Here is an 11068-nt window from a genome sequence, read left to right as displayed (position 1 = left end):
GCAAGGTTGTGGGCTATCACATCAATATTTTTAAAGAATCGTATTTCTGGTGGCACAGACCTGGTGGCGCAGTGGTTAAGAATCCACCTGCCAATGCAGGGGACACGGGTTCAAGCCTTGGCCCTGGAAGATCCCACGTGCCATGGAGCAACTAAGCCCATGCGCCACAACTACTGAGCCTGCGCTCTACAGCCCACAAGCCACAACTTCTGAGCTCACGTGCCACAACTACTGAAGCCCGTGCACCTAGAGCCCATGATCTGCAACAAGAGAAGCCACCGCAATGAGAAGTCCGCGCACCACAACGGAGAGTAGCCCGTGCTCACCGCAACTTGAGAAAACCCTGCGCACAGCAACGAACACCCAACACAGCCAAACATAAATAAATAAAATAAATAAATTTATTTAAAAAAAAAATAGAGAAGCCACCGCAAAGAGAAGCCCACGCACCGAAACGAAGAGTAGCCCCCGCTCGCCACAACTAGAGAAAAGCCTGCGTGCAGCAACGAAGATCCAACGCAGCCAAACATAAATAAATAAATTCATTTTTTTAAAAAAAGAATTGTATTTCTATATACTAGCAATAAACAACTGGAATTTGAAATTTTAAAAAGAATACCATTTACAGTAGCATCAAAAATGTGAAATCTATGAAGACAGTAAAAACATCAGTGGTTGCTCGAGGCTCAGAGGGAGGGAAGAAGGATGAATAGGAGGGACACGGGGGATTTTTAGGGCAGGAAAACTATTCTATGACACTATAATGTCATTATATGTGCCAAAATGCTTGATAAGCTACAAGGTAAGTAGTATTATTATCCTTAGGCTGAGGAAGGTCGTGAGACACAGCTAAGAAATAACGGAGCCTACACTTGAACTCAGTTGACTTGACAGCAGAATTCATGTGTGTGTACACACACACACACACACACACACACACACACACACACCCCGTGCTCCCACGTTTCTCGCCAGTTTTCTCTGCTCCCTTCACGGCTTTCTTTTAGTTGCACTGAAAACCTTTATGCATCTTGCTCTCCCCACCTCCCTATTCAGTCTTTCCTGGAAGCAGAGAAGGGACTAAAATGAACGCAGCCAATCAGGAGGCTGTGAAACTCTTCCCCCTCCCTGAGGCAGATGCTAACATCTAGAAACAAAGGAGAAAAGAAGAAAGGGGAGAAAAATGCTGAAGCAGGCTAGTCTCAGCCCTCCAGGCCGGATCCTGGCTGCTGGAGCAGTGGGCCGCTTACACTTGGGCTCTTGTCCAGGAAGTTCAGCCTCCAAACTAATCCAGGCTTTCCTGCTGAACTCCAGGCTCTCCTCCTCTTCTTCTCCGCCTCCAGTGAGCCTTGGGTTGGCACTGATGAGGCCCAAGAAGGCAAAACACAGCAAGAGGAGTCACTGAGATCTGGTCTCATCCTTCCATCCCTCAGGCCCTTCCTCCTCCTCAACCTCTGCCTGCCTCTCCTGGGATGGCGGGAACCAGTACTGATGGCACTGGGAAGACCACGTGAAAGAGGGATGGAGGATGGCATGATCTGCAGTCCAGAAGAGAACCCAGGATTCCTGGTCCTTGTACCCGTTCTGGGCTGGGGGTGGAGGCGATGACGGGCTCTGGCAGCGGCTGCAGAGAGGCAGGAGAGGGTGGACGCAAGCTGTGGCTGCCCAGCCCGGAAAGCTAACAGTTCATCCAGGCTCAGCTGCCTACCCAAGGCCTGCTCTGGCTCCTTCCTGAGCTAATGGGATTCTACACTGGCCCAGGAAGCCTGCCTCCTGCCGCATCCACAGACAGGCACCTATTGCCCCAGCGCCAGGGAGGGCCGGAGGAGGGCCCGTGCGACCTGTACCTGGCTCTGAAGCTGCTGGCGCAAATGTGCAACCACGCATCGAAACCGCAGGTACCCTCCGGAATCCCACTGGTCCTGGTCTCTGACTCTAGAGACTCTTAGCCTTGGCCCTGCCCCGACCCCGGCTTCTGGCCCCGCCCCCGGCTTCTGGCCCCGCCCCCTCCTTCTACCAACCCAGCCTTCAGAGCCTCAGCTGCGTCTCCGACCCCGGCCCCGCCTCTCGGCCTTGGCGCTGCCCCTGAGACCTGGCCCCAGGTTCGCAAGGCGTCATCACCTGGCCCCACCTCTCCGCTCCTTCACCTGCTGCACTCCTCCCTTCCTGGTTCGGGACTGTCCTCACCTGAGTGAGCCAGGTGAGTGCCCCTTCCCCCACGCAGCCCCGCCCCGGTGCCATGCCCCACCCCTCTCTGGCCTTTACCTGCCTCCCAGCCCAACCTGCACCACCACCAACTCAGAGTTTCTCTCCATTATCTCACTAATCCTCCTGGGTTCCTGCGGGACAAGACCTGCTACCCGCAGTTTACAAGCCAGGAAAGTCCTGTCTAGTCCCTGGGCCGGGTCTCTGCACCTCTTTTTCTCCCTGGACCTTCCCAGTGGTATCCATGTCCAGTTCATCCTCCCAGAAGGATTCTGAGTCCAGCGCTGGGACTAGGATGAAAGGCACTTGGACTCACCTCTCCTGCCTCGCCCTGCCCGTCTTCCCTTAAAAGTTTGACATTTTGGGACTTCCCTGGTGGCTCAGTGGTTAAGAATCCACCTGCCAATGCAGGGGACACGGGTTCGAGCCCTGGTCTGGGAAGATCCCACATGCCGCGGAACAACTAAGCCCGTGCGCCACAACTACTGAGCCTGCACTCTAGAGCCCGTGAGCCACAACTACTGAGCCCACGTGCCACAACTACTGAAGCCCGCGCGCCTAGAGCCTGGGCTCCGCAACAAGAGAAGCCACCGCAATGAGAAGCCCGTGCATTGCAACAAAGAGTAGCCCCCGCTCACCGCAACTAGAGAAAGCCCTCATGCAGCAACAAAGACCCAGCGCAGCCAAAAATAAATAAATAAATAATAAATTTTTTTTTTAAGTTTGACATTTTGTTCATCGTAGATTCTTTTTGCATTAATTTTGATTCTTTTAAGTATTACGTTAAAATATTACATATCTTGATTACTAAGTTTTTTGGCACCCCTGAGATTTTGCACCTGAGGGGAATCCAGCCCTGCCCTGCACGCGCCACCTTCCTTGGCTGCCCACTGCTTGGGAGACATTTAGGGACATTCATGATCTGGCCCCTGCCAAGGTCTCTGGGTTCCTCTCTCTGTGCCCACTGCCCCAAGCCCTAGCCCTTTGTATGATCTCCTTATCATCTTTATCTTGCAGAAACTTGATGGTTTGTTTACTATTACCAGGCAAAGGTAACAGTAGTGCAAAGTCATCTAGTAAGGAAAGTGCTTGGCATGTTCTGGGAATAACAAGGCCCATGTGGCTGGAGCAGAGTAGCAAGGAAGCAGTGGAAGGAAATTAGATCAAGGAGGGAGAAGAGGCTGATCACACAGGGGCCTTGCAGGTACTTATAAGGCCTGGAGCTTTACTCTGAAAAAGAGAAGTTGATAGAGCATCTCAAATGGTGGAGGGATATGATTTGACTTATATGTCAAAGGGAACCTTCTGAATGCTACGTTGAGGACAGACTGCACAGTGAGTCAGGGTAGAAGCGGGAAGACCAGTGTGGAGGCAGTTATCCAGGTGAGAGATGACACTGACCGAGAGCACAGTGGCTGCACCCTGGATATATTTAAGGAAGAGACAACAGGATTTTCTAATGAATTAGATTCAGGATGTGAGAGAAAGAGTAAAGTCAAGAATGACTGTAAGGTTTGAGGCCTGAGCTCCTGGAAGGACAGGGTTGCCATCTACTGAGATAAGCAAGGCTGAAGATAGAGCAGTTTTGGGTTAGGGATGAGTCATGTCTGAGATGATTCTAGATATCCAAGTGGAGCTGGCAGCCAGCAATAATGACAGCAATAACAATAATCATAGCTCCAGCCGTAGTACTAATCGGAGGCAGGCACTCTTCCAACGCTTTACATGTCTTAACTCATTTAATCCTCGTAACAACCCTGTGACGTTGAGCTATTATTATCCCCATTTTACAGATAAGGAAATATTGGATATACAAGTCTGGTGTTCAGAGGAGAGGCTGGGCTGGAGACATAAATGTGTAAGTTATCAATGTGTGGGTGGCATAAGTCACCTGTGAAGTGCATGTGAAGGTCCAAGGACTGAGCCCAGATACTCCAAAGTTTAGAGAGTGGGAGGATGAGGAAGATCAGCAAAGGAGATTGAGGAACAACAGCCAGGGATGTAGCAGGAGAAAAAATGGGGGGTCCTCAGAGGCTCTGTACAGAAACTATTTCTAGAAGGAGGAAGTGATGAAGAGAAAGCACTTTGGAAACTGCAAATTGAGATCTCAATACAAGGAGACAATTTTGGGTTAGTCACTAGCCAGTGAATGGTTATATAGCCTACCGCAAGTCGCAGGGAATCAGCTCCCACACCTGGAAAATGGATCTTTACACCCTGTGACTGGTCCTTATCTCCAGTCTCATCCCAGGACCACCTGCTGAGTTAGGCTTACCACCCTCATCCTTCTGCATTGGCCCTCCCACCATCCCCCCACCCCTTGCCACTTGCCTCAATAGAATGTTCTAGTTCATAATCTATATTTTTGCCTCCAAGGTGTTCCCTCATCTTGAACCAGGCTTATGATGGGGCGAGGAGGGTAATTACTTTAAATACTTGTAGGGTTCACCTCCCATCCTGCCTCTCCTCTGGGCCCTGGCTCTCGTTTGACCCTGGCTCGGGCCCAAAGACTCAGGAGATGCAGCTAGGGAGAGAGAAAGTGCTGCCTCAACTCCCTAGAACCCAAAATCTCAGACATGGCTTTAGAGAGGAAGGCTGGGAGCCATGGGTGGGAAGTGGGACTAGGGCCAGGAGCTAATGTTCAAGGTGCAGGGGTCTGGGGCTGGGAACCAGGAGACTTGGGGCCAGAGGCCTCATAGGGGGCTGGGGAATAAGGTCTCTTGACTGAGGACTAGAGGCTGGAGGCTGGGTGGGGGAAACTTGAGGCTGGGGCATGGGATTGGGAACCAGGAAAACACAACTTGGGGCTATGGGAAGCCATCACATTGAACCCTGCCAGGAGGGCCCAGACAGCACCCCTCAGGCCTCTGGGGACCAGAAAAGATCAGAGAAGGGACAGCTGGATGGAGTTTGAGCTCTCCAGGCCTGAGCCAGGGAAAGTCACGGAAGACCATACACAAAGAAGGACACACTAAGGTGAGTAGAGCAAGGGCCCAGAGATGGAAGTGTCCAGGAAAGGCTGGGGCAAGGAAACAAGTCCTCAAAGGGGCAGGAGTCCAGGGGACTGAACGATGGAGGGAATGCCTAAAATGATCACATACTGGAGCTAGAGGGTTTCTAGATAAGCTTGTCCAGAGTGAGTCAAGTATGTTCCTCAGATGCTGGTCCTAAAATGTGCTCTACAGAAAAATGGTTCTGTGGTGAAGTAAGTTTGGCAAACTGTATGTTCTCTCTGCCTCTCAGAGATTTTTAGTGTGCATTTGCCATTTAAAGGTTCTGATAGGTTCCTACAGTAAAGAAAGCCTAATTAGTTTTCTATTTTATCATGGAAGTCTTTTTTCTTATAACTTACACCTACTAATGTCCTGCAGCATAGACTTTGAGGAACAGTAGACTAGCCTCCCATTTTACTTCCAGGAAACCAAAGCTCAGAGAAGGAGAGTAATGTGCCCAATGTTTCATGACCAGGAGAGGCAGAGCTGAGTACAATCCCAGGTGTCCCATTTTCAAAGAACATCAGAGCTGGGAAAGTGCTCTGGGACCATCTAGTGCATCAAGTCTCTCTTTGCCTTTGCCCTCAGTTCCATTTATGGATGGGTAGACTAAGGCTGGGAGAGGGGCCATGACTATTTCTCTCCCACAGGGTCTAGACTGGGCCCCCAACTTGACTCAGTCCGGTGCCCTGACAACTCTGGAACCAGATCATCCTCCCCAACCAGGCCTACACTCGTCCCACTAGGGCCAGCTCCCACTGACCACCCCTCTATCTTTCTTCACCTTTTTTCCTATTCTTAGGAAGTTCATGGACTCTGGTCTGCCCTGGTACCTTTCTCAGGATCATTTTATCTCCTCAGCTCATTCACCAACCCCACGGCTTCTGGGTTCTGGTTTCTCCTGTTCCCTCCCCAGTGTTGAACACAGTGCTGGGCATAGATTCCAGACTGTTCCCTCAGGATGGGGCTGCATTATCAATCTGGAGGAAGTAGGATGTGTTATAGGCTGCACTGTGTGGTTTTTAAACAGGGACTACTGGTTGACAGCTCTGGAGGCCTATCCCTGGAATGTAGGGCAAGGGAGCAAAAGATCCCCAGGAGGAGGGCTGAACTGGAGTGGGCTTTTATCCGCGTCCTCCCCCCACCCCAGGTGGTTTGCAGAGTCAGCCCACTGGCTGTTGGCGGCAGGAAAGCTAGAGCAGGCTGAGCATGTGCTCAAGGAAGAGGTTCACATCCCTGGGAGAGAAACACAGAGATAGATAAATACTCACCCCAGAAGTGAGGCAGCTTGAGGCCCAAGCACGGCTGCTTCCCACCATCCAAAACCCAGACCCAGCCTGGCTTCCTACCTCCCTCCCTGCACTGCCGCCATTTTCTGTTGGGAGGTCTCCCTTCAGACAAGGGCTTCCTTCCTCTGATATGCACCCAGTCCCTCCCTTTCTGAGCCTCTGGTCCTCTGTGGGAAGGGGAAGAAGGGCAAGAAGGGTGGGGAAGTTTGGTCCCCCACCGCTGAGGGCTGTGTGCTCCCTACCCCTGCTGGCTGGGCACATCCCCTTCTCCATCTCCCCAGGGGACTCCAGCTTCAAGCAAACCACTGATGTGCCCGAGGGAAAGGCAGCTCCAGCCAGCAGGCCCCTCCCCCGCCCTGGCCTCAGCCCTGGAGCTACGGCCCCTAACTCGATTGTGCACCGTTAATCACAGCGTGTGCCAGCCGGTGGAGTAAACAGGCGGCCTCCGAGGTCCACTCAAACTCATCAATCCCTGCCTTGGTCAGACCTCCTTTGGCGCTGGGGCTGGCAGGAGGCGCCAAGGGGGCGGGGAAGGGGGGGCCATGGAACCAGGGTCGTGTTAGACCCTGGCAGAAAGCCTGGTTGCCCCACAGTCCAGGGATATGGGTGAGGAGGAAAGGAGAGACGTGGGTACACTGACATTGACATTTGGGGGATCTTTAAGATAGGGGCAAAAGCAGTGATTGGGAATCAACTGCCTAGCTCTGGGACTTACTAGCCATTTGACCTTGACAGATTACAGAACCTCTCAGTGCCTCAGTTTCCTCGTCTATAAAATGGGGATAATAATTCTACCTACTTCCTCGGGTTGCTATGAAAATTAAATTAGTGAAAACATGTAAAACACTGAGAACGGTGCCCACACACAGTTGGGGCTATGTGTTTTGTTAAATAAATGGGACGACAGAATGAATGACTGGGAGAGACACCGGCTTAGCAAGTTCCGGCAATCCTCCTCTGCCTTATAAATGGCCTAGAGAGTTCTCATCTAGTTAGACTGCAAAACCTGCAAACTCTGGAGGAGTCAGGAGGGCAGAATGAGTTAACCTAACCTCTCTGGGCCTCAGTTTTCTAACTGTCAAATGGAGATCATAACTGCGCCTATAGCATGGAGTTGTTAGGAGGATTAAATGAGAAAGTTCATGAAAGCCTTTACGAACGCGGTAGCCAGTAGCAAGCGCTGCAAGGAAGAGCAGCCAGCTCCTATTTCTTCCTAGAGCTGGGTCTGCACCATCCTTTACCCACCCCTGCCAACGAAAGGCCCGCACTGTAGGCCATGAAGGATGAATATGTACTATCATTCCTCTCCCTGCGAAGGAAAATGGGCGCTGGGCACCAGGCACACGCCAGCCCCTGGCACCCCGGCCTCTCGCTGCCCCGTTCCCGGGCACGGAGCTGGGCGGGCCGCTAGGGGGCGCGGCGGGAGGTGCGGAGCGTGGTGGGTACCGCTGGCGCGTCCCGGGCAGCCGGCACGGAGGGGAGGACCCCGAGCCGAGCCTGGGTGGTCCGCGATGCGGCAGGCGGGAAGGGTGAGAGGCAGCCCCCTGCCCACCGACGGACGTGCTGCGCCCGCGCGGGGGCTGGGCTCTCGCCGAGAGGTTGGTGGGAGAGTGAGCCGGCTTAGGCTCCACTCGCCTGGCTCCGTCCCACTCCTCGCCTTCGTGGGCTCCGAGCTTCGGTCTCCGCCTCGGTGGGGAACTCGAAGACAAAGCGTACACGCCCACGGGAGTCGGAGGGAGGGGTGTTACCAGGAAAAGAAGCGAATTTAGCTGGGTCGGGGGCAGGGGACCCCGAAATAGGTCTGCCTCCCCCGGTCACTCCCTGGGCGCGCGGACTCAGCTACAGAGAGTTTGGGAGAAGCCTTGGGCATCCGGACCTCAGGGCCGGGATCCCGCCTGAAGTTTCCGCCCAAAGCTCCATACGATTTCTCTCCAGCAGCCTCATGTCGTCCTAGTGCTGGGCCGGAGCCCCTATACCATGCGGCGGGAAACATGGGTGCCCAATGTCCACTGACCAAGCGTAGCAAAGTCGACTCTGTTAATCAGATTTTTCGAGTTGTTTTTGGCCATAGAGATTTGAGCGAGAAGCACGGGCCCCCACAGTGCGAGGAAAAGTGCGCCTTCCCTCCTTCCGGGCCGCACGTCCACAGTGCGTCCAACTCCTAGGCGGCAGCAAGTGACCTGGACTCCGAGGTCCTGTCCTCCTAGGACAGGCGGCCTGTGGGAACCCTGTGGGAACACCGTTCCTCCCCGCGGCCCAGTCCGGCCGGGATCCAGAGATTCGTCCAGGATGCTTTGCCTCGGTTCGCAGCAATCCCCACCACCGTCCGACCCCGGGCGTCCTGTTAACTCAGCCCCACCCGCCATAAGGACTACGCAGCGCCCCGCAGGTTCAGGCCGCACGAGGAGCCCCTCTCCGGGCCGCCCGAACCCATCCTTTCTTCGGAAGCTGACCTCGAGGCTTCGGGGCTGGTGGAGCCGGGCTCTTGAGGGCTCTCCACGTGCCCGGAGGCTCCCAGCACAGAGCCAGGCCGGGGAGGTGAAGCGCCCGGTAGGTGAAGGGGAGATTGTTTCTAAGAGGCTTAACTTCGGAACTAGACTCGGAAAACCCCGATTTCCTGTCCAAGATGATGCCTTTGTTGTGGCCACTTTCGTCCCGGCCTTCGGGCAGCAGGGACTGCGGGAGCCCCTTTCTAGGCCTGCTCTATCCGCAGCCCCGCCCTGGATTTTAGTTTCTCCTTTTAAATCTCGGAATTAGTCCCTCCCGGAATCCCCGCCGTCGGGAAGGTGAGACGGAGGGGGTAACGAGACTGAGGGCCTAAAGCGATGGGGGCTGGGGGGGTGGGGGGCGGGATGGGGGCGGATCAAGGAAGGGTGCCCTGAGGACAACCGGCTGCCTCCCTCCTGGGGTGGGAATGGAGGTCACTTCCCACCGCGGGTGAGACCACCAACCCAGGCCCATTCCAGAGGGCACTGAGGACCACCAACCAGCTCAGCTTCATAGGTCTGGTGGGGGCCAGGAGGATAGCCCACTCCCGCCTCCTTCTCCCAGAACGGAGGAAGCAGCACTGAGAAGTGGCAAGTTTATCTGGGTTTGAGGTTCTAAAGGGGGTCCAAGCCGAGGAAGAGGGTTAAACTGAGGGGCTGCGAGCGCGCAGCACGAGCGCGCTCACTTCCTTTCCCCACCCCCGCGCGGCATTCAGACAGGATCCCCGACCTTTTAAAAATGCTGTCACAGGTTTCTGGCATCCCTGAAACTGCAGCCTCCACGCTCGCACCCCGACCCCAGCCCCAGGATGCCCCCAGGCACACTGACCGCACCCCACACGAAACCCCCGGGGGATGCGCGCCGCTTATACATCTACACATCTGTAAAATGGGAATAATAATAGAACCTCCCTCAGAGAGCTGTTGTGAGAAACAAACTAGTTAATGAATTAAGAGCCCTTAGCAGCGCCTGGCACGTAGTAAGTGCTCAATACGAGTTATAAATAACGATGATAATGGTTTTCACTTGTAGCAAACGCCAGTGCCAAGTTTAACCTGCAACTAACGATCAAACAGCGCTGTCAGGAAAGTAGTTCTAAGTGCCGTCACTGATAAAACAGTCGTAGAGAGGGGCACCAACTTGCTCTGCGCGGTTCCACTGGGAAGAGGCAAACCTGGATTCGCACCCAAGGCAGCTTCTCTCTTCCCCCACGCGAGGAAGCTGAGAGAGGGGCCCAGCCACGCGGGGCGACCCCGTGTTCCCTCGGTGGCCTGGAGGAGTGACCCCTCCGCCCAGCGACCAAACACAGCAGCCGACAGGAGCCGATGCCCAGGGGTCCTGTACCAACCGGGGTCCCACGCGGCCGGAGAGAAAAGAGAACTGGCTGGGGTCAGGCCGGGCCGCGCGAGGGCGGCTGGGGGGCGCGCGGGGGCGCGGCTGGACCCCCACGTGCGCCGCCTGCCGCTGCTTAGCCGAGCCCTTTGTCGGGAGCAGCCGCGTTCGTGCCGCACTCGGTGGCTTAAAATAAAGACAATGTTCCCAGCCTCCCTGCGGCTAAATCCGGCGCGGGTGCGGGGGCGGTGAGAGAGCCGGGTGGGAGAGCTTCTCCCGGCCCTACCTCCCTTCTCCCTTCCTGCCTCAGTTTCCCCATCTGGTAAGGGGACCTAGCCAAGCCTGGGCCTAGAACAGCCATGCAATCGGGGGTGGGGCGGGGGGCGTCATCCCCCTGCCTCCGCGGCTGCACGGACTTAAGGCGCAAACAAACCTCTTGGGACAAGAGGGGCGCTCAGGAGGAGGCAAGGGAAAGCTGGACACCCTCCTCTCCCGCCTACAAAATAAGTGTTTTTATTTCTAAAGGGACGTGTGCAGAGGCGGTGGGAGAAGAGAAGGGAGACCAAGGAGACTGGGGGGAGGGGGCAAGGAGAGAGCCTGATTCAGACTCGGAAATGGATGTTGAGCGTGGAGGCCTAACACCCACACACTCAGCCACGTGTACGCGCACAAGTACACGCAGCCCCACCGCGCGCGCAAGCCGCAGCCGCAAACCGAGCACAACCCAGCAGGGGCAGCGGGAGTCCGCGCCCGCGGGCAGGG

The sequence above is a fragment of the Balaenoptera physalus genome (genome assembly GCF_965194825.1).
Source record: "Balaenoptera physalus genome assembly, chromosome: 10".
Taxonomy (NCBI): Eukaryota; Metazoa; Chordata; class Mammalia; order Artiodactyla; family Balaenopteridae; genus Balaenoptera; species Balaenoptera physalus.
Note: the sequence above shows the minus strand (reverse complement) of the source record.